Here is a 27,280-nt window from a genome sequence, read left to right as displayed (position 1 = left end):
GAGGCAGAGGTCAGATGTGCCTCCTCTGTCTGCTGTCTTTACCGATTCTAACACCAACCGTCCCTCCCAGGACACTCTACTTCTCTGCTGGGTTCGATAACTCGTTGCAATGGCCGCACAGAACTCACAGACCATACTCATGATTATGAGTGTATTAGGGAAGTAACAGTTACAATTCAGGCTCCGGATCACTCAGGATACAGTTCTTCCATCAGGGCAGCCTCCTCTCAGCCATGCCCACAGGCAGGTCTTTCCCTGGCCCTCCGCCTCTGCCCTGCTTGGGCAAGTGTTCCAAAGCTCTTTTAGCTCTAATGATAAGCACCCCAAGGCACCCCACTCTGCCAATAAGCCTTGGCCCGAAGGTGCTCAGTTTTAGCTCCATGGGTTGGCAAACCTAGCTCCACCAAGTTCCCAGAGGCACCCTAGTCCTCTAGCAAGCCTCCTGCCCAAAGGTGCTCAGCTTTCTTGCTCTGTGGGCCTGAAAGCCGACTGCACTGTCTCCTGAGGGTCTCCTGGTTCTGCTGCTATTTTTCTGCTGCGGCTTTTCGGCATCTTCAGTGTAACAGCTCCCTCTCTCTCTCAGTCTGCTGGAGCTTCTCAGCTCAAGGATCCTGGGTTCAAAGGACATGCTCCACTCTTTGCTCTTCTTTCTTTGTGGTGGTGAACTCCTCTTTCCTGCTCTGAAACTGGCCCTCTCTCTCTTTTTTCTTCCAAGTATTATTTATTTATTTCTATTTTCCCCAAGGTTCAGCATCACACAGTGTGTGGTATCCTCGTCTGACAGTGGAACCATCTTTGAAATACTTCTGCAAAAACCCAGTGTTTTTGTACCACCTCAGAAGTGTAAGGCAGTGAGTTTTGACATACACCCATTCTGGTCCTGATACACCTTGTTGTCAGATCCTGCTAAAGATTACTCAGGACTTTTGGTCAATAGCCACCAGCCCCATCCATTACTTTTGTATCTGGGAAACCAACAAACAGCTACTTGTATGACCCACTGAGCCTCAATCCTGACCAATTCCAGGTAAACTCTATGTGTCCTGATACACACTAGCCAGAGGGTGACCAGATAGTTGGGAGTGCCACTAAGGACTTCATAAATATGCCACAAAGCAGCCAATGCTATAAATGGTTACTATGACCCCCTTCGCTATGAGTCGGAATCGACTCGACGGCACTGGGTTTGGTTTTTTTTTTGGATGACCCCCTTCTGAATTTTTTTTTTATTTTTAATTTTTATTGAGCTTTAAGTGAAAGTTTACAAATCAAGTCAACCTCTCATACAAAAATTTATATACACCTTACTATGTACTCCTAGTTGCTCTCCCCCTAATGAGACAGCGCACTCCTTCTCTCCACCCTGTATTCCCCCCGTGCAAGGAGTGGAATTGGCTCTCTTTTAAGCCCAGCGGGATGGCAAAGCTGACCAATCCCCCTGGTGGGCCACAGTTACTTTATTCGCACAGTCTCACCCAATCACTTGTGTGGGAGTTACAAGACCATGGTGAGAAAAAAAAAAATTTTTTTTTTTTTAGGCTACACAAAAGTCATCTATTGTGCCGCAATTTGCACCATAAGGGACTCCAAAGTCCCCTGTACTCCTTTTCTAATCCCATCTTCCACTTAGTTGTTGTTGTTCAGAGCACTTGGAAAGGGCAAGGATGGGAATAGAATGTGTAACGTTGAACGTCTACTGTGTCCTTAGCACCGTGCCAGGCTCTGTAGTGTACACATATTGAAGAAGCAGCTACAGACAGGTGGGAAAAAAAAACCTCGTGCATTCCCAGAATGAGACTCCCTCCTGAGACTTGGTATGGCGTGCTTGGAGGGGCACTGCATTTCCGGAGCACAGGTCCAAGATGTGATGGAATATTTGCACCGAGTCTCCAGCCAGTACCCACTTCTGCTGATTGTGTACAGATAAATGATGAAGTCAAAAGAAATCTGAAATATGTCTCTAAGTTTTAAACTTTGGAGGACATTGAGGACACAGGTGGTGTTCCATCTTTTCATCCAGCTGGTGGCTACGATTTTGGACAAGGAAGGAGAGGATATTGGGAGTGAACAGCTGGCAATGCTGATGGTGTTGAAGAGGATTTCATTTGCTGGGTCAGAGCCCAAGATGCTAGAATATGAGGCTGCTGGCAGAAAACAGAGGCTCCACACAGGCAGGGAAGAATGTGTTTGGCAGGAGATTTCCCAATACCATCAAAGGACATTTAAAGGGCTTTTTTATGGGAGGCATAGTGGACATCTGTTGTTTTTGTCTGCTCAGCATCCATCTTGCTATCTTCTGTTATCAGCCTCTTTATTTTTGAAGGGAAACCATGCTTCGTAGTCTGTGTAGCCAAAAAGGATTGAACATATCCTCTGGCTTCAAGGGTGAGTGTAAAACCCAGAAAGTCTGTGCAAATCTCAGTGATTGGTTCAGAGGCAGACACGTGACCCAACCTGGACCAATAAGAATTGTCCCCGGGACTTTGCTGGAATGACTGGGAATGAGGCATGCTTTCTTGCTGCATCAGAGTTGTTAACATGGTAGACCATAAGCTTGGAGCTACTGGTTGCTACCTGGCTTGATAAGACTGAGAATGAAGTCAACACAGCAGAAAGCTGAGTCTCATGATGGAGAGAGAGATGTTCCTGAAAATACTGGAGCACCTGCTTTAGCCACGTTTGAAGCTAACCCTACCTTGGACTTCACAGTTATGCTACTCTAAATTCTCTTTTTCCTGGTTTAGTGTCATTTCAGTTGAATTACTATCATTTACAACCGATTGTTGAGAAAAAAAATGGAAAACAGCCTTTGTGATATAGAAAGATGCAGGATGAGGGAGTCAGTGCCTGGTCACTCTTGGCTAAATATGAAGACAACTGGGCCAGCACTTTTTTTATGGCTGTGCGTATTCACCGCCACATTTAAAGGGTGTTGGGATGGAAAGGTAAGATTTTTATGTTACTGAAGGAAGAAAAATATAATTTCAGAGACATCACCACCACCTGAGGGGATTCATAGCTGGAAAACGACAAGGGGAGGATATATTGTATTGAGATATGCAAATCTGATAGAAATGGGAAATTGTGTACCATCCTCTACAAAGAAAGCATGAACTGGTCTCTCTATGAGCACGGTGAGCATTTGAGTCAGGAGTAATGAAGAGAAGCATGGAAACAAGACCCCCCTCCACGCACTGGACCAGAGGAAGCCAGCTGAGGATGCTTCCCTAACACACATCCCCAAAGCCGGGAAACCGGGTTTTCATGGGGAATTTCAGTTATCCATACATCATCTGGAATTCCCATTTTGGTAAAGTTTGGAACACCTGATCAGTTATTAATATAATTTGCTAATGGTTTCTCAGAACACAGAAGTAGCAATGGAGAGAGCTGTTCTTTTTTCTTTTTCAAAAATTAATATTCCCCCTTGATTTTAAAAAGAAGACACCCCTTTTGCAGAAAATTGGACAACACAGGTAATTATAAGGCCCAGGCAACAGCATCACTCATGACTCTACTCCCTAGAAATAAGTTATTGGTCTCGTATTGTGAGCCAGACGCTGTGCTAAGTATTCTTTGTTGTAGTTGCCATTGAGTGAGCTCTGACTCGTGGTGACCGCTTGTGTCAGTCCATCTCATTGAGAGTTTTCCTCTCCTTCACTGGCCCTCCACTTACCAGCAATCAGTCCTGTCTGATGACGCATCCAAAGTAAGCAAGTTGAAGTCTCGAACAATATTGTGTGATCCACAGGGTTTTTGATGGCTAATTTTTAGAAGGAAACCCTGGTGGCGTAGTGGTTAAGTGCTATGGCTGCTAACCAAAAGGTTGGCAGTTCGAATCTGCCAGATGCTCCTTGAAAACTCTACGGGGCAGTTCTGCTCTGTCCTATAGGGTCGCTATGGGCTGGAATCGACTCGACGGCAGTGGATTTTTTAAATTTTTGGAAGTAGGTTGCCAGGTCTTTCTTCCTAATCTGTCTTAGTCTAGAAGCTCTACCGAAACCTGTCCACCATGGTTGGCCCTACTGACATTTGAAACACTGATGATATACCTTCCAGCATCACAGCAACATGCAAGCCACCCCAATACGACAAACTGACAGATAGGTAGTAGATTTTCACAAGTAGGCTCATTTAATTTCCACAACAATTTTAAGAGGTACATTCTAGTACGATACTCATTTCCTGATGAGGAAATCGAGGTTTAGCACAGCTGAAAAATTTCCCTGAGGTTATACAGCTAAGTAGGTGTTAAAGCCAGGATTTGAACTCAGGTGTCTGATTCCATCCCCTGGCTTCCTAACCATTACACTATACTGTAAAAATGGCATGGGGCATCCGACCTCATCATCTAACTTCACAAGGGCAAGGAGAAAGAATCAAGATCATCAGCCCAAGGCTGATTCCTATGAGGCAGAGGTCAAACATAGCTCCATTCTCCCAATTTTTTTTTTTTTTAACCAATTCTGACACCAGCCGTCCCTCCCATGGCAATCTCTACTTCTCTGCTAGGTTGGGTAGCCTGTTCGGTGGCCACACAGAACTCACAGACAATATTCAGAGGTATGGGGTTTATCAGGGAAGTAACAAGTTGCAATTCAGGATCAGGTATGCCTCAGGATACAGCTCTTTGGTCAGGACAGCTCCTTGGCCATGCCCACAGGCAGGCTTCTCTCTTGGCCCCTTGGCCCTTCGGCCTGGCCCCTTCCCTGTTTGGGCAAGTGTTACAGCTCTTTAGTGCAGCCAGTAAGCGCCTGGAGGCACCCCACTCTGCCAGCAAGCCTCAGCCCGAAGGCGCTCAGCTGTCTCACTTTGTGGGTCAGCACATCCACTGTAGCTGCCTTGCTTCATGGGCAGGGAAGCCCAGTTTCGCTAGCCTCCTGGATTTGCTGCCACCTTTTCTCTGCCACTGCTTCTCACTGTCTAGCACTTTTCTGGTGTTACAGCTCTCTCTGCCTCCTGGGTCCAGGAGGTTCTTAGCTCAGGGACGCTGGGTCTAAAAGACGTGCTCTGTTCATGGCTCTTCCTTCTGATGGTAGTGATGTTCCCTCTCTGCTCTGGGATTGGCTCCTTTTTTAAGCCTAGCAGGATGGCAAAACTGACCAGTCTACTACAAGGATTTCACAAGCCCCTTATTTGCATATTCCCACCCCTTCGAGGGGTCCATGCACCGTATTTACATTATTAACGTGCTGTCCAATCACCTTGGTGGACCATAAGCACCTTTTTTGCATAGTCCCACCCAATCATTTCATGTGAGTCACAAGACCATGAATGCTTAGAAGGGCTATATTAAGTAATTCACTGCACTGCAACTATGTTGTATATTTCCTTCTACTTATGTAAGTTCTTCCTATTATTGTATACTTGTAGAATGTTATTGTATACTTATTATTATTATTGTATACTTCAGAGTCCTCAGGTGGTACAAATAGGTAATGTGCTTGGCTGCTAACTGAAAGGTTGGAGATTTGAGACCACTGAGAGGCACCTTGGAAGAAAGGCCTGGTGATCTAGTTCCAGAAAATCAGCCATTGAAAATTCTATGGAGCACAGTTCTGTCCTGACACACATGGGTCAGTATGAGTGGGAGCCAACTTTATGGCAACTGGTGGTGTTGTATACTTGACATTTTGTAGCCTTTTCTCCTTCCATTTAATGCGTACTTTCTCATTTTGTTAAAAAAAACTTAGTAAACATCTTTTCTTTTTTTAATTTTGAAAAACGCACACGTGTGTAAACTAGAGAGACCAGTGCCAGAGACTGCCAGGAACCCGCCACACAGCTTCAACGATTATCAGCTGCTCTTGTTTCCTCCATCCTTCTCCCCCTCCGTTATTTGAAGGAAATTGTAAATATGTCAGTGTGCAATTTTAGCAGTTCCTTAATATTATCAGATATCCAGTCTATGCTCAGATTTTCCCCATGTAAACATTATTGTAATGTTATTCCAATTCGATTCTGAGAATAAATCAGATATCCAGTCTATGCTCAGATTTTCCCCATGTAAACATTATTGTAATGTTATTCCAATTCGATTCTGAGAATAAATTAGGAGGAATTGGTGGGGGTGTGGAAGTGTCAGACAACTTGAGCAAAATTCACCCCGACATTTTGGAGTTTGCAATAGCAAACAAATTAGCAAAAAAAAAAAAAAAAAGCACTCCAAATTCAAATTTAGGAAACCGGATTTCAAAGCTCAGTAAGAAGATGTGTAATCCTGTCTAGAGCTGCACCGTGTTGCGAAGTAGCACTAGCCGCGTGTGGCTGTTTACATTTAAATTAACTAAAATTAAATTCAGTCCCTCGGTTGCACTAGCCACATTTCGAGGGTTCAGTAGCCATGTACGGCTAGTGGCTACCACATTGCACAGTGCAGACAGGACATTTCTACCATCGCAGAAACTTCTGTCGAACAGAGCTGGTGTAGAGTCCAAGAGCCAGCAACAAGTTGCTGTGGGCTCGACTCTGACTTCAGGTGTGTCCCAGGAGAACTGTGCTCCACAGAGTTGTCAATAGCTGATTTTTTGCGGTTGATCACCAGGCCTTTCTTCCAAGGTGCCTCTGGGTGGACTGGGACCTCCAATCTTTCAGTTAGCAGCATTAACCATTAGTAGCACCCAGGGTCTAAGAAGGAACAGTATTTACAAGGGGCAGGAGATTCTTAAACGATTTTAAAAAATCTGCATTTCAGTTGTGAAAGATCTTGAAAAAGTGCGTGTGACTGTACAAACTAAAAACCAAACCAAACCCACTGCCATTGAGTCCGACTCATAGTGACTCTATAGGACAGAGTAGAACTGCCCCTTAGTTTCCAAGGGGCGCCTGTCGGATTTGAACTGCCAACCTCCTGGTTAGCAGCCATAGCACTCAGCCACTATGCCACCAGGGGACTCTAATGAGCTTAAAATTCAAGAGAAGACACAGGGTAAGGTTCAGGTCCCATTGCTTATTTATTTCCCAATTTTCATTGAACAGTTCCCACTTAGCCATGTGCCAACCCGAAGTTTGCTTTATTTTTATAACTCACTTCCTTTTCTCGAACAAACCCCTATTCACAATCAGCAGTGGAAAGGCTGAAGCTAGTCCAACCTTATATATATTAGCTCTGTTCAAAATAGTCTCATTTCTAGTAAACATCATATTCAAATAACTTTATCCTCCATCACTGCCCAGCTCAGAGCCTCTGCTTCGAGCTTGTGGCATAAAGGGCAGATTTGTCTGTTGGTGCCCCTTCCCCTTCTTGCAGCGGATGTGACTGCGCCAGGAGTCCTGTCTGTGGGAAGTGGAGAAGGACCTCTTCCTTCTGTGCCATACCAAGCTTCTCTGTTTGACCAAGCCCTCAGTGTTTGGTGGTAGCTGTGCAGTGGGCTGGCTCCACCTAGGTGGTGTCCCAGGTAGGATTCTGCTATGATGTCATGCTTGTCCAGGCAGTGTTTCTCTGTCCAAGCTACTAAACTTCAAAGGTGGGCAGTCAAGTCTCAGCCACTCCAACCCTCAAAGGTGGGCAGTCAAGTCTCAGCCACTCCAACCCCCAGTAGGAGACCACATCCTCATTCACTGGGGTGGCCCTTCTGGGTTAGTCCCCCTTTACTCAGGATAGTGGGAACTTCCTATGTTGCTGTCATGGATTGAATTGTGTCCCTCCAAAATATCTGTCAACTTAACTGAGCCACGAGTCCCAGTATTGTGTGATTGCCCACCATTTTATGTTGTAAATCCTATCAATAGGATGTAATGAGATGGATTAGAGGCAGTTATATTGATGAGATCTATAAGATTAGATAGCGTCTTAAGCCAACCTCTTCTGAGTTATAAAAGAGAGAAGCAAGCAGAGAGACATGGGGACCTCATACCATCAAGAAAGCAGTGCCAGGAGCAGAGCACGGCCTTTGGACCTGAGGTTCCTGCGCTGAGATGCTCGCAGACCAAGGGAAGACTGATGACAATGACCTTCCTTCAGAGCCGACAGAGAGACAAAGCCTTTCCTTGGAGCCAGCACCCTGAATTTGGACTTTTAGCTTATTGTTCTGTGAAAGTATATACTCCTCTTTGTTAAAACCATCCACTTGGGGTATTTCTGTTATAGCAGCACTAGATGGCTATGACAGTCACCTTCTATGATGTCCCAGAGGATGGCTTAGCATCCTTTTTGTGCCCAGGTGCGCCACTCCACAATGGCTTATTCCAGCACCATGCTGAGCCCTCTGTGAGTTCCCAACCCTCCATAAGTGACTCCAGAAAGGAAGTGGTACCTGCCCAAGTTCCAGAGTCACTTCTTCACCTCACAGGCACTTCTGTTGGGATCCCCCATTTTTAAGGGCCAGATAGAGTCCCTTTATTGCATGGAATGGGGGAATGATTGAAGAGATAATCATTTCGTAAGGAATTCTGCTCCCTCTCAAAGATGGTGCCTCATCCCTTCACCTCCCCTTCTCCTTACATCCTCCTGGTGCTAAAAGCAACTAGTCCAGACTAGATGGATATATTAATTATCTATTGCTGTGGTTTGTTTACCCCCATACTGAGCAGCTTAAAAATAATAAATATTAACTCATGGGATATCTGAGGGCCTGGAAGTCGAGTGTAGCCGAGCTGTGTGTTCTGGCTCAGGGACTGTTAGGAGGTTTTAGTCAGTTTGTCAGCTGGAACTACAGCTGTCTGAAGTCTTGACTGGGGCCAGAGAATCCGCTTCTGAGATGGCTCACCGTTGAAGGCGGCAGTTCAAGCACAACCTGTTGCCTTTCCCTGTCACCCACAAGTGAACGTTTTGCTTAGGACCAGAGGTATCAGTCTGGCTTCTTGGATGGGATGTGAGTGTGGGCTGACTCCCTCTTCTGGGGTATCTTGATCCAAAACACCTCCCATAGCAGCTGGTGGCCTATCAGCATGTCCCTCTCCTTTTGCCCTGAGCACATGTCAGTATTCACATGAACTGCTTAGCTAAACATGTGCTTGTTATGGTACTTGGCTAACCCCACTGCTGTATCTGTTCTTGTGGGGAGGCAATGGGGTCCTTCTCCTACAGCACAAGACTGTGTGTGCAGACCATTTCCCTGTGTTGGCTGCAGAGCGAGACCTGCTGGCCATGAGAGACCAACACCCCCTATCGAAGCTGACTTTACTCTGTGTCTTCTGTATGTGAGTAAAGTGTTGCTCCATCCAATGTTTGTGTGTGAGTCATGTCCTTCTTGGTAACCCTGACTGCAAACTATGGGGTGGGTTATTATCTTCCATGTGATGGGACTCATCCCCTGGAGACGTCACTTGCTCAACACTCACTCACATGACTGTTGGCAGGAGGCTTCAGTTCCTTGTCTCGTGGACCTCTCTATAGGACTGCTCGGAACACGGCAGCTACCTTTCCCCAGAGCAACTTGTCTGAGAGAGAATGACCAAGATGGAAGCTGGAATGTCTTTCTTAGCCTGATCTAAGGAGTAACACACCTTTTCTTCAGCTACATTCTATTGGTCACACAGACCAATCCTGGTACAGTGTGGGAAGGGACTACACGAGGGCAAGAATACCAGGAGGCAGGTATCGCTGGACGCCATCTTGGAGGCTGCCTACCATGTGAGGTTCATGGATTGTGAGGACGTAGCCTGAGAATCAAGCTTTCTTTTAACTTATTCTTTTGGAATTTAGCCAACTTGTTTTCACGGTGCATGAGCTTTTCCAGGAAAGACCCTGGGAGAGTCTTAGTCAGTGCTACAATTGCCCTGAATACAACAATATCTAAAATTACATTCGGTTTCTGTTATTACACAAGCAACATGTATTAATTGTGGGAAAGGGAAAAAGTACAGATGAGTGAAAAAGCAGATAAAAGTCACTGTTTGGTCCACCATTCAAAAATAAGTTCTGACTACATTTTGACGTATACTTTTACATAATTTTTTCTGCTCACTCACGCATTTAACAACTATTTACTGAATGTCTATTATGTGTCAGCAATTCCACTTCCCGGAATGTACTTAAGGAAATATTCAAGGACATGGACAAACAGTTAGCTGCAACCAATTTAACCTAACAATGTTTACCAAACAACCTTGATACTGTTTTACATTTGTAACTAGTCAGATTAAGAAACATTTTTCTTTATGGTTTCTGATTCAGAAAGTTCTTATCCGTACCTAAGATTACATACATTAATTTTTTTTTTTAATTTCCTTATGCTTTAGTGAAAGTTTACTGAGCAAATTAGTTTCCCATTTGATAGTTTGTATATAAAGCGTGCCATGAAATTGGTGGTATTCCCCTCAAAATGTCAGTACTTTCCCCACTTCCGCCCTGGGTCCCCCGTTTCCTTTCATCTGTATTTTCTACTCCTTCCTGCCTTCTCACCTTTGCTTTGGGGCAAATGTTGTCCTTTCGATCTCCTACAATTGATTGTTCTAAGGAATATGTTCCTCTCGGGTGTTATTTTTTATTTTATGGGCCTGTCTACGGTTTGGTTGAAAAGTGGTCTCCAGGAATGGTTTAGTTCCAGGTTAGGAGGGAGTCTTACAGCCGTAGTCTCAGGGGTTCCTCCAGTCTCTGTCAGAGCAGTAAGTCTGATATTTTTTGTGAATTCGATTTTTTGTTCTACAATTTTTCTTCTACTCTGTCGGGGACCCTCTGTTGTGATCCCAGTCAGAGTGGTCAGTGGTAGCTGGGCACCATCTAGTTCTTCTGGTGTCAGGGTCACGTAGGCTGTGGTTCATGTGCTCTATTAGTCCTTTGGACTAACGGCTCCCTTGAGTCTTTGGTTTCCTTCATTCTTCTTTGCTCTGGGTGGGAAGAAACCAATAGTTGTATCTTAGATGGCTGGTTCCAAGCATTTAAGACCTCAGATGCTACTCACCAAAGTAGGATGCAGAACATTATTTTTATGAACTATATCTTGCCAACTGATGCAGATGTCTCCCAAGCCTATGGTCTTTTACCTTCAAGCCTAGGAGCTTCATCCTGTGAAGTGTTTGCTTATGTCTGAGAAATTTCCATGACTGTGTCCCTTGTGTGGTCTATATCAACATACAGCAGCAGCTACAATTGTGTATTTAGAAATGTCCACAGCCAAAGCTATATCTGCAGGGGGGTGTGCTCCCTTACACCTTCCCACACCTCTTTAGCATACCTGTCCACTTATGTATCCATTCTTAAATTACTGTTCATTAATACTATTGCTGCAGGATTGTCTATGTTACAGTAATTACTGCTGTCGTTAGGTGCCATCGAGTCAGTTCTGACTCATAGCAACCCTATGCACAACAGAACAAAACACTGCCCCGTTCTGTGCCATCCTTACAGTCGTTATGCTTGCGCCCATTGTTGCAGCCACTGTGTCAGTCCACCTCGTTGAGGGTCTTTCTCTTTTCCACTGACCCTGTACTCTGCCAAGCATGTCATCCTTCTCCAGGGACTAATCCCCCCTAACAACATGTCCAAAGTACGTAAGACGTGGTCTCGCCATCCTTGCTTCTAAAGAGCATTCAGGTTGTACTTCTTCCAAGACAGATTTGTTCGTTCTTTTGGCAGTCCACGGTATATTCAATATTCTTCACCAACACCACAGTTCAAAGGCATCAATTCTTCTTCAGTCTTCCTTATTCATTGTCCAGCTTTCACATGCATATGATGTGATTGAAAATACTGTCAGTTTGTCCTACTGTGGGGGCTTGTGTATTCCTGTGATGCTGGAAGCTATGCCACCGGTATTCAGATACCAGCAGGGTCACCCATGGAGGACAGGTTTCAGCTGAGCTTCCAGACTAAGACAGACTAGGAAGAAGGACCCAGCAGTCTACTTCTGAAAAGCATTAGCCAGTGAAAACCTTATGAATAGCAGCGGAACATTGTCTGATATAGTGCTGGAAGATGAGCCCCCCAGGTTGGAAGGCATTCAAAAGATGACTGGGGAAGAGCTGCCTCCTCAAAGTAGAGTCGACCTTGATGACACGGATGGAGTAAAGCTTTTGGGACCTTTACTTCCTGATGTGGCACGACTCAAAATGAGAAGAAACAGCTACAAACATCCATTAATAATCGGAACCTGGAATGTACGAAGTATGAATCTAGGAAAATTGGAAATCGTCAAAAATGAAATGGAACGCATAAACATTGATATCCTAGGCATTAGTGAGCTGAAATGGACTGGTATCGGGCATTTTGAGTCAGACAATCATATAGTCTACTATGCTGGGAATGACAACTCGAAGAGGAATGGTGTTGCATTCACCGTCAAAAAGAACATTTCAAGATCTAGTCCGAAGTACAATGCTGTCAGTGACAGGATAATATCCATAAGCCTACAAGGAAGACCAGTTAATATGACTATTATTCAAATTCACGCACCAACCACTAAGGCCAAAGCTGAAGAAATAGAAGATTTTTATCAGCTGCTGCAGTCTGAAATGGATCGAACATGCTTTTTACCTTAGTTGCCCTTTATTCTTGCATTCCTCTCAGTGTCTTTCTTTGCCTTGGTCATATTGTGCTGCTCTTGTTGTTGCTGTCAGGTGCCGTTGAGTAGGTTCTATCTCATAGCAACCCCATGTACAACAGAACAAAATGTGTCCTGGTCCTGCACCAGCCTCACAATTGTTGCTATGTTTGAGTCCGTTGTTGCAGCCACTGTGTCAGTCCATCTTGTTGAGGGTTTTCTTTTTCGCTGATCCTGTACTTAACCAAGCATGATGTTGTGCTGACTTCCCTCATATTGTGTATTGCCTTCCCCTTTACCAATATTAGCACCTGTCTTCTATCTAGCTAGTAACTTCCCTCCTCCCTCTCCCACCCCTGGTAACCTCAAAGAATTTTTTTTTTTCTGTGTGTAGTCTTTTTTTTTTTTATTTAAATAATAGTGGTCTCATACAATATTTGTCCTTTTGTGATTGACTTATTTCACCCAGCATAATGTCCTCCAAATTCATCTATGTTATGAGAGGTTTCAAGAATTTGTTATTATTCTTTATTGTTGCATAGTATTCCATTATGTGTGTGTACTACAGTTTGTCCGTTCATCCGTTGATGGCATTTAGGTTGTCTCCGTCTTTTTGCTATTGTGAATAGTGCTGCAAGGAACATGGGTGTGCACATGCCTGCTCATGTTGTAGCTCTTATTTCTTTAGGGTATATACCTAGGAGTAGGATTGCTGGATTATATACACTAATTTTTAAGAGATGGGTTTTAAAAAATGTTTCTATTCTCTTTGTATCATAATCATAAAATATATAATTATGGCTATTCTATAGTCTCCGTGGCTGTACTTTTCTTTCATCTTTGCTTGCTCGTTTGTTCTTTTTCTCTGAATTTTGGAAAAACTTTTCAAATTGATCCTTACCTGCACATCTTCACTGTATAAAAATTTTAAAACTCTTTTTAAACATTTAATTGACTAATTAAGCAGACAAAATGATATTCATAACAAATGTCTAAGGTCTAAGATACCACCGCCAGTATTTTAGAAATCCCCTCCCGGCCCTGATAATCATTATCCTGAATTTTGAGGTTATCATTCCCTTGATGCGATGCCAGCTCTGTCTGCATTAATCGTGGGGCATGTCCCAAGTCTCAGGACCTTTTCTGCAAAATGGAGATGATAACAGAGCACAAGGATTTACTGTGCAGAGGGAGCTTAGCACAATGCCTGGCAGATGGCAAACATTCAGTAAGCGGTAGCTATCAACATTATTATTTTGTTATTGGTGTGTTATCAGCATTCTGCATGTTTGTGTGTTCATTATTGGGATGTAGTTACTACTATTCACCCCTCTGGAGGCTAAGCTACAGTGAAGGGAAGGAACTTTGTCTACTTCATTCATTTCCTTATCTTCAGCAATTAGAATGACCTGATGCATGGTAGACATTTAAGAAATATTTTTTGGATGAATAAGTTTTTGAGAATTTGGAGAGGCTGCTGACCAAAAGGTCTGCGGTTCAGGCTCACCAGCTGTTCCATGGGAGAAAGATGTGGCAGCCTGCTTCCATAAAGATTTACAGCCTTGAAAACCCCATGGGGCAGTTCTGCTCTGTGCTATAGGGTCACTGTTGGTCTGAAATGACTCAACAGCAGCGGGTTTGGTTTTTTGGTTTGGATAGCAGGAATTGCTAATTATATGAATTCTGACAGAATTTGGTGGTGTTACTTATAACAGCAAACAATTAAATCAATCTACATGTCAAATACCAGGGCTTAGTTGAATAAACTATGGTGCATCGCATGTTGGAACGCCATATTCCAATTGTAAATCACATTGTGGAATACTTACTGATGGGGGAAAGTGTTGACTTATATTGTTGGAGTGAAAAAAAGGGGAATTATGAGACAGGATGTACAATATGATCCCAAGTATATAAAAATCGTGTGTGTGTGTGTGTATGTATGTATAAACACACAGAAAAAAAAACAGTAATATAAAAGATATTCACAGTGGTTGCTTCTGGTGGTAGGATTAAAGATGAGTTTAAATTCTCTTCTTTGAGCTTCTTTGTATTTTCCAAATATGTTTATAGCAAGCATACAATTATTGAAATAAGAAAAAATCATGTTTTTAATAGACGTTTACCAAAGATGAATTAATTAGCATAAATACCAGAGATACAAAGAATAGCACAAATCTAGAAAAATAATGTCAGGAAGGCTAAAGCTAAGAATGGCTTAGGACTCAAAGGAAGTTTTAAAAGGCAATAAAGTGGGTCCTGGATCGGCCAGCATTCTTAGTTGCAAGCAACAGAAACAAGCTCTGGCTAATTTAAGCCACAAAGGAATCTCCTTAAAGGACAATGGGTAGCTCGCAGAATTTCCAGGAGGACAAGAGGACCAATGTTAGCAGCTAGAAACAATGCCCTAAGTCCACCACAGAACTGGCCCAGCCGACAGATACGCTTCCACCACTAACAGTGGATACAACGCCAACCCTGCTGCCCTGAAAGCTCGATTTCAGCCTCACCACAATCATCACCAGAGAGGTGCTTTACTCGAAGTGCTACTCAGAGTGTGGTCTTTGGAGTAACAGCAACAGCGCTGCACAGAAGGTTGCTCAAAACACAAATTCTCATGCCCTACCCTAGTCCTTCTAAACCAGACTCTCTGAGGGTGGGACCTGCCAACCTGCGTTTCAACAGTCTCCTCAGGTGGTTCTTATGGATGCTAAGATTTGAAAAGCGTTGCTCTATAATCCCTGAGGAGTCCTTGGGTGGTGCAAAAGATTAACACACTTGGCTGCTAACCAAAATGTTGCAGCTTTGAGCCCACCCAGAAGCACCTTGGAAGAAAAGCCTGGCGATGTACTTCCAAAAAATCGGCCATTGAAAACCCCGTGGAATATGGTTCTACTCTGACACACATGGGGTTGCCATGCGTTGGAATTGAAGCGACTGGCACTGGTAAAATGCTGAAGATTCATTGTATCACTTGGTCTCAATTCAAAGTCCAAGAGGAGGGAGTCTGACTGACAGAGCCTAGGTCAGGTGACCACATCCTTGCTGCAAAAAAGTCTGGAAAAGAGAGCTCCAGCAATTACCAGCTTCCGTAGTGAAAGAGGGCTCTGTGTTGTACTAAGACTTACGGTGGCAAGGGGTTCTCAAGACACAGAAACAAGGTTGAGGTACTAAGCCACCAAAAGGAATGACTAGCATCTACGATCTATCCCAATTAAAGAAGCAAGAAGGGATAAAGTCCTTGGGTCAGGAAGATGATGACAGGGAAAGTAACAGTAGTTAACAATCACTTTGCTCTGGTCTTTCCCAGAAATGAGAACAGTCTTCAAACTGAAAATTATTTAAAGAGTAATTTACAACCAAAGAAATGTTAGGAGAGAGGCTTTGGCCGATTCAATTCAACAACTATTTCCAGACTGATTAAGGGACTAAAAGTGCAAAGCTAAAACATGTAAAGGAAAATATAGGAGACTGTCATGGATTGAATTGTGTCCCCCCAAAAATATGTGTCAACTTGGCTAGGCCATGATTCCCAGTGTTGTGTGATTGTCCACCATTTTGTCATCTGATGTGATTTTCCTATGTGTTTCGCTATGATGTTAATGAGGTGGGATTAGTGGCAGTTATGTTAATGGGGCAGGACTCAATCTACAAGGCTCCATCAGCCTGAGACCAGAAGAACTAGGTGGTGCCCGACTACCATCAATGACTGCTCTGACAGGGAACACAACAGAAATTCCCTGACGGAGCAGGAGAAAAATGTGGAGCAGAGCTCAAATTCACATAGAAAGACCTTAATGGTCTGACTGAGGCTGGAGGAACCCCTGAAGCCATGGCCCCCAGACACCCTGTTAACCCAGAACTAAAACCATTCCCAAAGCCCACTCTTCAGACAAAGATTAGACTGGACTATAAAACATAAAATAATACTCATGAAGAGTGTGCTTCTTAGTTCAAGTAGATACACCAGATCAAATGGGCAGCTCCTGTCTGAAGACAGGATGAGAAGGCAGGAAGGGACAGGAGCTGGATGAATGGACACAAGAAACCACGGGTGGAAAGGGGGAGTGTGCTGTTACATTATAGGGACTGCAACTAATGTCACATAACAATATGTGTATACATTTTTCTATGAGAAACTATCTTGAGCTGTAAACTTTCACCTAAAACACACACATACACACACACAAAAAATAGCTAACCACTGACATATCCTGAGTATCCACTGGTCAGAGCAGACCCTGGCTGTAGTGCTGGGGTCTGGTTCTGCGGCCCCAGCCACTATCCATTAGTTGCTGATTGAGGCAGGTCTCAGGGTCCTAGAGAAGGGCCGGGTGAAATGGAAGTGGCCTCCAGAGCTGGTTGACCTAGAAGATTGTCATGGGGTTTAGCTCTTGGCTCAGTTCTACTCAGCAAGGTCATCAGTAGTTTGGATGAAAGTATAGAAGGGGCGTTGGTCAGATCTGCAGGTGACATGAAACTGGAATGGGTGAGTAGTCCCATACCTGACCGAATCATAATGCCATAGTCTCAACAGGTGATAATGAGGGATTGGGGCCAATTAAATAAAATCAAAGAATTATAAATATAGTATTCCGTTTAGCTTAAAATCAAATTACCCTTATAGGATGGAGATATTGGGCTTGGCGGTGTCTCTTGAAAATGGCAGGAATCTTGAGACCCTTCATGACCTGCTGATGGGAGCTCAAGTGGTTTCTGGTGATTCATAATGAAAATCCTCACAAGAAAACTGTATCTTTTGATTTAGCAGTACCACCTTTGGGAATTATTAAGAAATCAGACAAGTATACAAAGACATATATATTTAAGAATGTTTATCAAATCATTGCTTATACTAGCAAAAACAAAACAAAACATGCAAAAGATAAAACTGTAAAGAACTCAACAAAGGGTACTAGTTAAATACATAATGTGCACTGGAATATTATTCAACTACTATGAAAGAGAATATAATAAGCCAGAAAATCATCTGGCAGAATTCACAATAATATGTTCTTAGTGGTTATCACTGGGGGGTGAGCTCTGTGTACTTTTTAATTTGTCTTTTGTTTATCTGTATTTTCTATTTTTTCTTATGTAACGAAAAACGAGTTTTAAACAGTTTTAATTGGCAATACATTTAATATAATTCATCAATGCAATATCACTGCTAAAAATACGACCATTTATGAAATGAGGGAGGAGACCAGGAGAAATAATGGTTCCGTTATACTCTTCATGTTCCCTAAGGAGAATCACATTTTAAGAGTCCAGAGGAGGGGCAAATGGATAGGGATAGACTTGGAAGCTATGCTCTACAAGGAAGTGTTGAGAAACCAAGGTTATTTATCCCAGAAAAAAGATGACTAAGGGAAAGCATGTTGTTTTTAAATGCTTGAATGGCCTTCCTATGGAGAATATTGACTCAGAATTGCTCCAGAAAACAGACCGAGAATAAAGGGGTGCAAGACTTTAGGAAGAATTCAATTTGCTATAAGGAAGAATATTCTAACAACTAGGGATTGTTACTATGGCCATTACCAGTTAAACCAGGGTTCTTTGGTTGCAAATAATAGAAAAAGACTCCAATTAACAATGCAGGAAAAAAAAAATATTAGAGAATTTGGAGCAGCTCACAGAGAGAAGGCTGGGGAAACAGGCTTGGAAATGACAGCAGCAAGAGGTGTCTAGGACTCTGGAAAGAAGGAACAACTCAAAAGGATGCTACTGTTGGAATAATTAGCTTCCTCTGCACCACCCTCTTTAATGGTCTTGACGTAACTCCACTCAAGATGCAAAGTTCATGGCATAAGAGTTTGATGAGTCTGACTTGGCCAAGGGAAGGCAGGTCAGCTTTCTTGACAATCTCCCTAAGATCCCAGGAGAGAAAGAGAGAGAGGGAGGGAGGCGGAGAGAGAAAGAAACAGAGAGAGACAGACAGAGACAGAGACAGAGAAAGAGAGAAGAAATGAATGCTGGGGACAGAAACAACAAAAACCAACACATCGCCCCATCATTCTACTGGAGGAGCCACTTACTCCCTCATTGAAGGAATTTAAGCAGAGGCTGAATGGCCAATGACTGATAACTACTTGCTTAGGTTGCTATAGGGGGATCCCTACATTGGATGGGTGCAGAGTCTGGATTAAATGAATTCTACTGTACTGTCCCTCAGTAACTCAGTCAACCTAATAACTACCTTGGCTCATGGCGGCCCCACGCACAATAAAACATTGAGATCCATAGTGTTTTCACTGGCTGATTTTGAAAATAGATCACCAGACCTTTTTTCCTAGTTCATCTTAGTCTGGAAATTCCTTCGCAACCTGTTCAGCATCATAGCAACATGCAAGCCTCCACTGAGAGACCAGTGGTGCATTGGCTGGGAATCAAACCTGAATCTCCCACATGGAAGGCGAGAATTCTACCACTGAACCACTGCCGCCCCGTAGTTACCTCATAGTTAGGGTCTTTTGCAGAAGCCAGGGGCAATTTTCACCCAAGAATATGGAGGGTGTGCTCTCTAGAACTCCTAAGTGTCCTCTGATATGGCTCTGTCCCCCATAAATTAAACAAACCCTTCACGAACTCATATACAGTGTTATACTCTACCTCTTTTGGGTTTTTAATGAAGTCCATCAGTTTATATAATTCAAAAGACCATGCAAACTTCCCTTTCTTAGTCCCCCAGATTTTGCTTCTAAGCACTCACAGGTATGCCCCAATTATCTTGTTTTGGGGTTTGGTGAAAAAGTTTATATTTGCTCTCAAAATTCCTTTCATTTTGAAAACAGATGGCAATTTTGCCCTGTTTCTTGCTATCATTGTCCCAGGGCCATCAACCTGTGGAATTATCTTTCATGGAAACTAGCCAGCAAATGATTACGGGCTAGAGGGAATCCATGCTTTCTTTACATGGAGAGGTTTTCCCCACACTGATCACGGAGGCAGAATGAAGCTGGGGTGGAAGGAAAGAAGCTGGGAAGAAGGAATCCAATGGGAAAAGGAAGCACTTTTAAATTCCCACTACATGCCAGGCATTATGCTAGGCACTTGTGAAGTCAGAATTCCTTAGCGTATAAAATTACCAAAGTCGATTAAAGCAGGGGGGAAAAAAGTTTTAAGCTATTGGATAGCTAACAGAACTCTCAGGAAAATGATATAACCAGACAGAGCAAATAGGCAGGGACAAATGGGACTTCGCAGTCAGAAAAAAACCGAAAACCAAAACCTGTTGCCACAGAGTTGATTCTGACTCATAGTGATCCTACAGGACAGAACAGAATTGCCCCGTAGGGTTTCCAAGGAGTGGCTGGTGGATTTGAACTGCTGACCTCTTGGTTAGCAGCCAAGCTCTTAATCATTGCGAAAAGTCATGCGTGGTTTTACTGGTTCGGGTTAAAAAAAAAAGAACAAAACAAAAAAAACTGCTGGCAGCTCTGTTCAACTACGGAGGCCAGAGCTTGAATCGCTGATCCTCTGATGCAGACACTGAACAGTGAGGCTGGCACCACCGCCACTCTGGCCCTGAAACTGCACATCACTGTCACTCCCAACATGACCCATCCCTCCTTCCTTGCTTTAATACCCTCAGCGCCATTCGAGGCTTATGAGCAAGTACATCAGGTTGACCAAGCGTGGGTCACCTGGGTGTGCCCGAGCTGCAAGCGAGGCTGAGAGGAGTATCCAGCCTTTTTCCACTTCTCTAGTTAAAAGTAGATTCTGCCTTTCATTTGAGCACCATTGAACACCAAAGCTCAATTGCCTACTTTCACCACCTGTCAGTTTGTATCTACTGTGGTGGCTTGCATGTTGCTATGATGCTGGAAGCTATGCCACCAGTGTTTCAAATACCAGGAGGGTCCCCCACGGTGGGCAGGTTTCAGCTGAGCTTCCAGACTAAGACAGACTAGGAAGAAAGGCCTGGAGATCTACTTCTGAAAATTGCCAATGAGAACCTTATGGATCACAACGGAACGTTGACTCACTTGCTTTGACATGTTATCAGAAGGGATCAATTACTAGAGGAGAACATCATGTTTGGTGAAGTAGATGGCCAGCGAAGATGGATTGGCACCATAGCTACAACTATGGACTTGAACATGCTGGCAACGGTGAGGATGACTCAGGACTGGGAAACGTTTCATTCTGTTGTACGTAAGGTCACCACAAAAACCAAAACCAAACCCATTGCTGTTGAGTCGATTTTAACTCATAGCGACCCTATAGGACAGAGTAGAACTACCGCATGAGTCAGAGTTAAGTTGACAGTATTTCTCTATCTATCTACCAATCTATCTCTCACAGTGTAAATTGAACAAATCCTTATTCATTCAGATTGCAGATAATTAGCATATGGTTAATAAATATTTTTTATTTTTATTAAAAATAAAGCAATATTGCTATTAGGACTTTATACCTTATCTTTATTCCTCCCTTATCTATTATATCTTATATCTATTACCTTATATATCTTATATCTTACTCCTTTCTTACCTATTATACCACTTCCTTATGGATGATACCATATAGCAGTTTATGAAGCTCTTTAATACACCCGACCACAATTAAACATCACAATATTCCTATAACACAAATATCATTCACACTTCATAGACGAGGAAATCTTGCACCCAAGCAGTGTCCATTTGTTTTACTCCTGCAATTGGTATAACATCATGCAAGAAGCTGGATGTGCAGGGAAGCTGCAAAGAAGTAAAAACCATAGTTTTTCTGCTAACAGTGTTGACAATTCACTTGGGGAGATAAGAAATAATGCAGAATATTTCAATTATAGAGGCAACAGCAATGCAATACAACAGTGAAGAGATAGATGTTCAAGGCAGTAACTGGATATATAATAAAAGAGGGATACAATACGTAAATACTATAGCAATTAAAATGGAAGATAACACTGTGGGCTCAGACAGTCCATGAAGGGCTTCCTCAAAGAGGTTTGAACCGGGATATTATGGATCAGTGGGGTTTCACAAAGTGAAGAAGGGAGAAAAGCATTCCCTGTGAAAAGTGGATGCTTAGTGAGGTTAAAGTGTATCTATGCTAGGCAAAGAAGTAGAGAGGATAGAGAAAGCCCCAAGGAAATCAATGAATGTTTGTTGCATGGATGGATGGATGGATGGATAGGTGGGTGGAAGATAGATGGATAAGTTGATGCTTGGGTAACTGGCTGGCTGACTGGCTGGTTGGTTGGTTGGTTGGCTGGCTGGCTGGCTGGCTGGATGTATAGATGGGTAAAAGGATAAGTGGATAGGTGGATGGACGGGTGAATGGGATGGACGGACGGGTGAATGGGATGGATGGATGGATGGATGGATGGATGGATGGATGGATGGATGGATGGATGGATGGATGGATGGATGGATGGATGGATGGATGGATGGATGGATGCATGGATGGATGGATGCATGGATGCATGGATGGATGCATGGATGGATGCATGGATGGATGCATGGATGGATGCATGGATGGATGCATGGATGGATGGATGCATGGATGGATGGATGGGCGGATGGGCGGATGGGCGGGTGGGCAGGCGGGTGGGTGGGGTGGATGGTTGGCTGGCTGACTGGATGAATAGATGGGTAGAAGGATAGGTGGATAGGTGGATGAGTGTGTGAGTGAAGGGATGAATATATGGGTCAATCTACAATCTGTAGAGACTAGGGTGCATTTTCATGAGATTGTCTGCAAACATAGTAGCATGATTATGACTTATATTCGCTTCACAGAACAACTTGGTTTAACTCATTCAGATGAAAGAAAAGCATTATGGAACTCCATAATCACTTGTTGAATTAAAACACTTGAGTGTGGTCAGAGCTAAAAAGACAGGCCTGGGCTTAGATTTTAACCAGGCCAGTGCAGCCTCTCAGCGTTGCGTGTGGGTGTGCTTTCTCACAAACATATGTGCAGAGATACATGCAAAAGTTTGGGGTTTTTCTTTTCCTTTTTACTCTGTGATGCCAAACTTCTGTTTTGACCGAATTGTCACTTTTCAGCTTTCCACGTGTGGGAGCCCAGGACTCCATGAGTCGGCAGAAATAAGACACTTGGACCCATGATAGTGGTGATAGAAAATGTTTACTTGAGTAAAGGATACAATTCAGCTGGTTAGGCAAAGGATTTACTTGATGATAAAGTAAACTTGGCTCCTCAGTCCCTTCCTTGTCCCTGACAAAAGCATGTCCTAGGTTGGTAGGTTTATGTGATCAATGCGAAGTGGGAGTTGCCCCTTCTCTAGCTTTTAATCCCTGATAACTGATACAGCGAGACTCTTAACATAATACCTTCAATTCCTGCCTAACTCCACAATATGGCCCTTCATCTGGGTTCCTGGTATGAATTTCTGGCTGTGCCACAAATCCTGGAGCTACGAATCATAAAAAGGGGGCTTTCCCTCCAGTAGAGGGGCTTTCCAGTTAGGATTTTCCGAAGAAAGGACTAGCGCTGGTCTAACTCGCAATGTTTGGATTCCATCTGAAATGTGTCATTTTTCTTAGTTTTTAAAAAATTCCCAGCTAGAAATGACTTGGGAAACCTTTAGCCTGATGCCTTGTGGTTTCTCTATGAAGAACTGTGTCTGTCTTTGCATACACAAACCACTCCAAATCCCCTTCTTTCTCTTGCTGTCTTTAATTATAACCCACTGCCATTGAGTCAATTCCCACTCATAGCCACCCCATAGGGTTTCCAAGGCTGTAAATCTCTACGGAAGCAGACTGTCACATCTTTTTCTCACACAGCCCCGGTGGTTTTGAATCGCTGACCTTTTGGTTAACAGTCAATCGCTTTAGCCACTGTGCCAAGCTGGAAATCCAAATACAGGATTTCCAATCTCCCTTGAGCTAGATGTGGTCATGTGGCCCAGTTCTGGCTAATGAGAAGAGGAGGTCTATTTGGGGCTTTGGAGGAAGTCTAAATCTTCTAGGTAATGTTTTCTTCTGCATATAAGAGACAATTTGATGGCTTATCGGTGCCAACATTCTCCCCCTTCTTTCCATCTGGAGTGTGGAAATGATGTTTAAAGGTGTGGCAACCATCTTGGGGCCACAAATCTACCAGATGTGGAAGAAAAGCCAACACACTAAGAATGAAAAAGTGGAAAGATGAGATGAGCCTGATGACACAGTTGAGCGGCTGGACCAACACTGAGATGACTTCCAATAAATGTCTGTATCATTTAAGCCTTTGTTGTTGAGTCCTCTGGTACTTGCAGCCAAATGTATTCCTAACTGGTATGGTCTGCCAGTGCTTGGCCAGAGGATAGTGGGTAGGAATACAAAGGTGGGAAGATGGATCTTAGAGACTGGCTTTGGATAGAATGAAGGACATGGAAAGAAGCCAGAATCCTGGGAATGAATGAATTCCTCTATTCATCTTCCTGCTTGAGTTTTCCTAATTTTCCCTACCATTAATATCTTGACTTGAGTCTATATGCATTAAATTCCTTTATACGAAATCCAAGATACAATTGTAGCAAAACCCTACTTATACCTATTCCAGAAGCAAGTTAAAAATTATCTTCTTCTAGAATCGAGCTCCAGAAGGGTTAGGATTTCTGACTGGTTCCGTGTCTTATTCCTAAAGCCCTGGACAGTGCCTAGCACATAGTAGATGCTCATTTACTATTTATCGAATTACTCATTTGAACTACTTATTGAGACTTTGCCTCAAGAAGCTATTGCTAGTTTGAAAGCCAGAAGGTTTAGCAAATTAAAAACTGCTGCTTTGGTTGTAGACATCACTATTCTGTGTCTAAACTCTTTTTATAGTAATCTTAACCTCCATCATGCCAACATACACCTTAAAAATAGTTTAAAAAAAAAAACACCACTTTTGGAGAATGGGCTCAGAAAAAGCAACTATTCCCTGGAGACCTTGCAGTCATGCTTTTGAAAAAAGGAAATTCTATTGTATCTTGAGATCAGCCCAGGAAAGGGAGAATCTAATTTAGGCACATTTCGAGGACAGAGTCCTGAATAGCCTATGTGGATAGCTGCTCTTATTTTATTTTAATCTTACATTGGATATAACGTATGTGGTCTTCTATATTCCTGTCTGAAACGGCCCTACCAGTCCTGTCTCAGACTCCCTCCTGCACATCAGCCTCCGGCCTGCAATGCCCTTACCTGTTAGTCATCTACTCAGCCCTCGAGACCCTGCTTGGCTTTTCCCAGCCCCCCCTGATTCTAGGGATCCCACAAGCTCTCATTCCTTCCTCTCTGGTAGTAGCTTGTCTGGCTGCCTCACATCCTGGGATTATCTCCTTCCCATTCTTTTGTCCCTTACACACTGGGTCCACCACCCACCTCCCAGTTTGTCATACTGTGGTGGTATACATTTGCTATGATGCTGCACACGTTTCAGTGGCACTTCTAGACTTTAACAGACTAGGAAGAAAGGCCTGCCAATTGACTCCTGAAAATCAGCCAATGAAAGCCTTGTGGATCACAACAGAACATTGTCCAACTGGCTTGCTTTGGACACGTCATCAGGAGGGACCTGTTGCTGGAGAAGGACATCTTGTTGGGTGAAGTAGAGGGCCCACAAGGACGAGGGAGACCCTCAGTGAGATGGTTTGACAGTGGCTGAAGCAATGGACTCAAACATGCTGATGGTCGTGAGGGTGATGCAGGACCAGGCAATGTTTTGTTCTGTTGTACATAAGGTCGCCATGAGTTGGAGTCAACTTGATAGCAGCTAGCAATAACACCACACACTGAGTTTGCAGAGAGAATAGTGATGATCATAGCTAACATTTACTGAGTACTTACTTTATGCCAGACACAGTTCTAGGTGCTTTATTTGTATTGGCTCATTTACTTCTCCCAATAACCCTGAAGTAAGTACTATGGATGCAGGTGAGAAAATTAAGGCCCAGGGGGCCGAAATGTCTTGCCTGAGCTCATCCAGCTAGTAGGTGGCAATCCGTGAGCATTCATACCCTGTTCTTCTTCTTTTTTTTTTTTTATTAACTTTTATTGAGCTTCAAGTGAACGTTTACAAATCAAGTCAGACTGTCACATATAAGTTAATATACATCTTACTCCTTACTCCCACTTGCTCTCCCCCTAATGAGTCAGCCCTTCCAGTCTCTCCTTTCGTGACAATTTTGCCAGCTTCCCACTCTCTCTATCCTCCCATCCCCCCTCCATACAGGAGATGCCAACACAGTCTTAAGTGTCCACCTGATATAATTAGCCCACACTTCATCAGCATCTCTCTCCCACCCACTGTCCAGTAGCTTGCAAGTCTGATGAATTGTCTTCAGGGATGGTTCCCGTCCTGTGCCAACAGAAGGTTTGGGGACCTTGACCGCCAGGATTCCTCTAGTCACAGCCAGACCATTAAGTATGGTCCTTTTATGAGAATTTGCGGTCTGCATCCCACTGATCTCCTGCTCCCTCAGGGGTTCTCTGTTGTGCTCCTGTCAGGGCAGTCACCGATTGTGGCCGGGCACCAACTAGTTCTTCTTGTCTCAGGATAATGTACGTCTCTGGTTCATGTGGCCCTTTCTGTCTCTTGTGCTCTTTGTTGTCGTGTGACCTTGGTGTTCTTCATTCTCCTTTGCTCCAGGTGGGTTGAGACCAATTGATGCATCTTAGATGGCCGCTTGTTAGCATTTAAGACCCCAGACGCCACATTTCAAAGTGGGATGCAGAATGTTTTCATAATAGAATTATTTTGCCAATTGACTTAGAAGTCCCCTTAAACCATGGTTCCCAAACCCCTGCCCTTGCTCCGCTGACCTTTGAAGCATTCAGTTTATCCCCGAAACTTCTTTGCTTTTGGTCCAGTCCAGTCCAGTTGAGCTGACCTTCCATGTATTGAGTGTTGTCCTTCCCTTCACCTAAAGCAGTTCTTATCTGCTAATTAATCAGTAAAAAACCCTCTCCCTCCCTCCCTCCCTCCCCACCTCGTAACCACAAAAGTATGAGTTCTTTTCAGTTTATACTATTTCTCAAGAACTTATAATAGTGGTCTTATACAATATCTGTCCTTTTGCCTCTGACTGATTTCGCTCAGCATAATGCCTTCCAGGTTCCTCCACGTTATGAAATGTTTGACAGATTCGTCACTGTTCTTTATCGATGCGTAGTATTCCATTGTGTGAATATACCACAATTTATTTACCCATTCATCCATTGATGGACACCTTGGTTGCTTCCAGCTTTTTGCTATTGTAAACAGAGCTGCAATAAACATGGGTGTGCATATATCTGTTTGTGTGAAGGCTCTTGTTTCTTTAGGGTATATTCCGAGGAGTGGGATTTCTGGGTTGTATGGTAGTTCTATTTCTAACTGTTTAAGATAACGCCAGATAGATTTCCAAAGTGGTTATACCATTTTACATTCCCACCAGCAGTGTATAAGAGTTCCAATCTCTCTGCAGCCTCTCCAACATTTATTATTTTGTGTTTGTTGGATTAATGCCAGCCTTGTTGGAGTGAGATGGAATCTCATCGTAGTTTTAATTTGCATTTCTCTAATGGCTAATGATCGAGAGCATTTTCTCATGTATTTGTTAGCTGCCTGAATATCTTCTTTAGTGAAGTGTGTGTTCATATCCTTTGCCCACTTCTTGATTGGGTTGTTTGTCTTTTGTGGTTGAGTTTTGACAGAATCATATAGATTTTAGAGATCAGGCACTGGTCGGAGATGTCATAGCTGAAAATTCTTTCCCAGTCTGTAGGTGGTCTTTTTATTCTTTTGGTGAAGTCTTTAGATGAGCATAGGTGTTTGATTTTTAGGAGCTCCCAGTTATCTGGTTTCTCTTCATCATTTTTGGTAATGTTTTGTATTCTGTTTATGCCTTGTATTAGGGCTCCTAAGGTTGT

This window comes from Elephas maximus, chromosome 19, assembly GCF_024166365.1.
Source record: "Elephas maximus indicus isolate mEleMax1 chromosome 19, mEleMax1 primary haplotype, whole genome shotgun sequence".
Classification (NCBI taxonomy): Eukaryota; Metazoa; Chordata; class Mammalia; order Proboscidea; family Elephantidae; genus Elephas; species Elephas maximus.
This window is presented reverse-complemented; position numbering follows the sequence as displayed.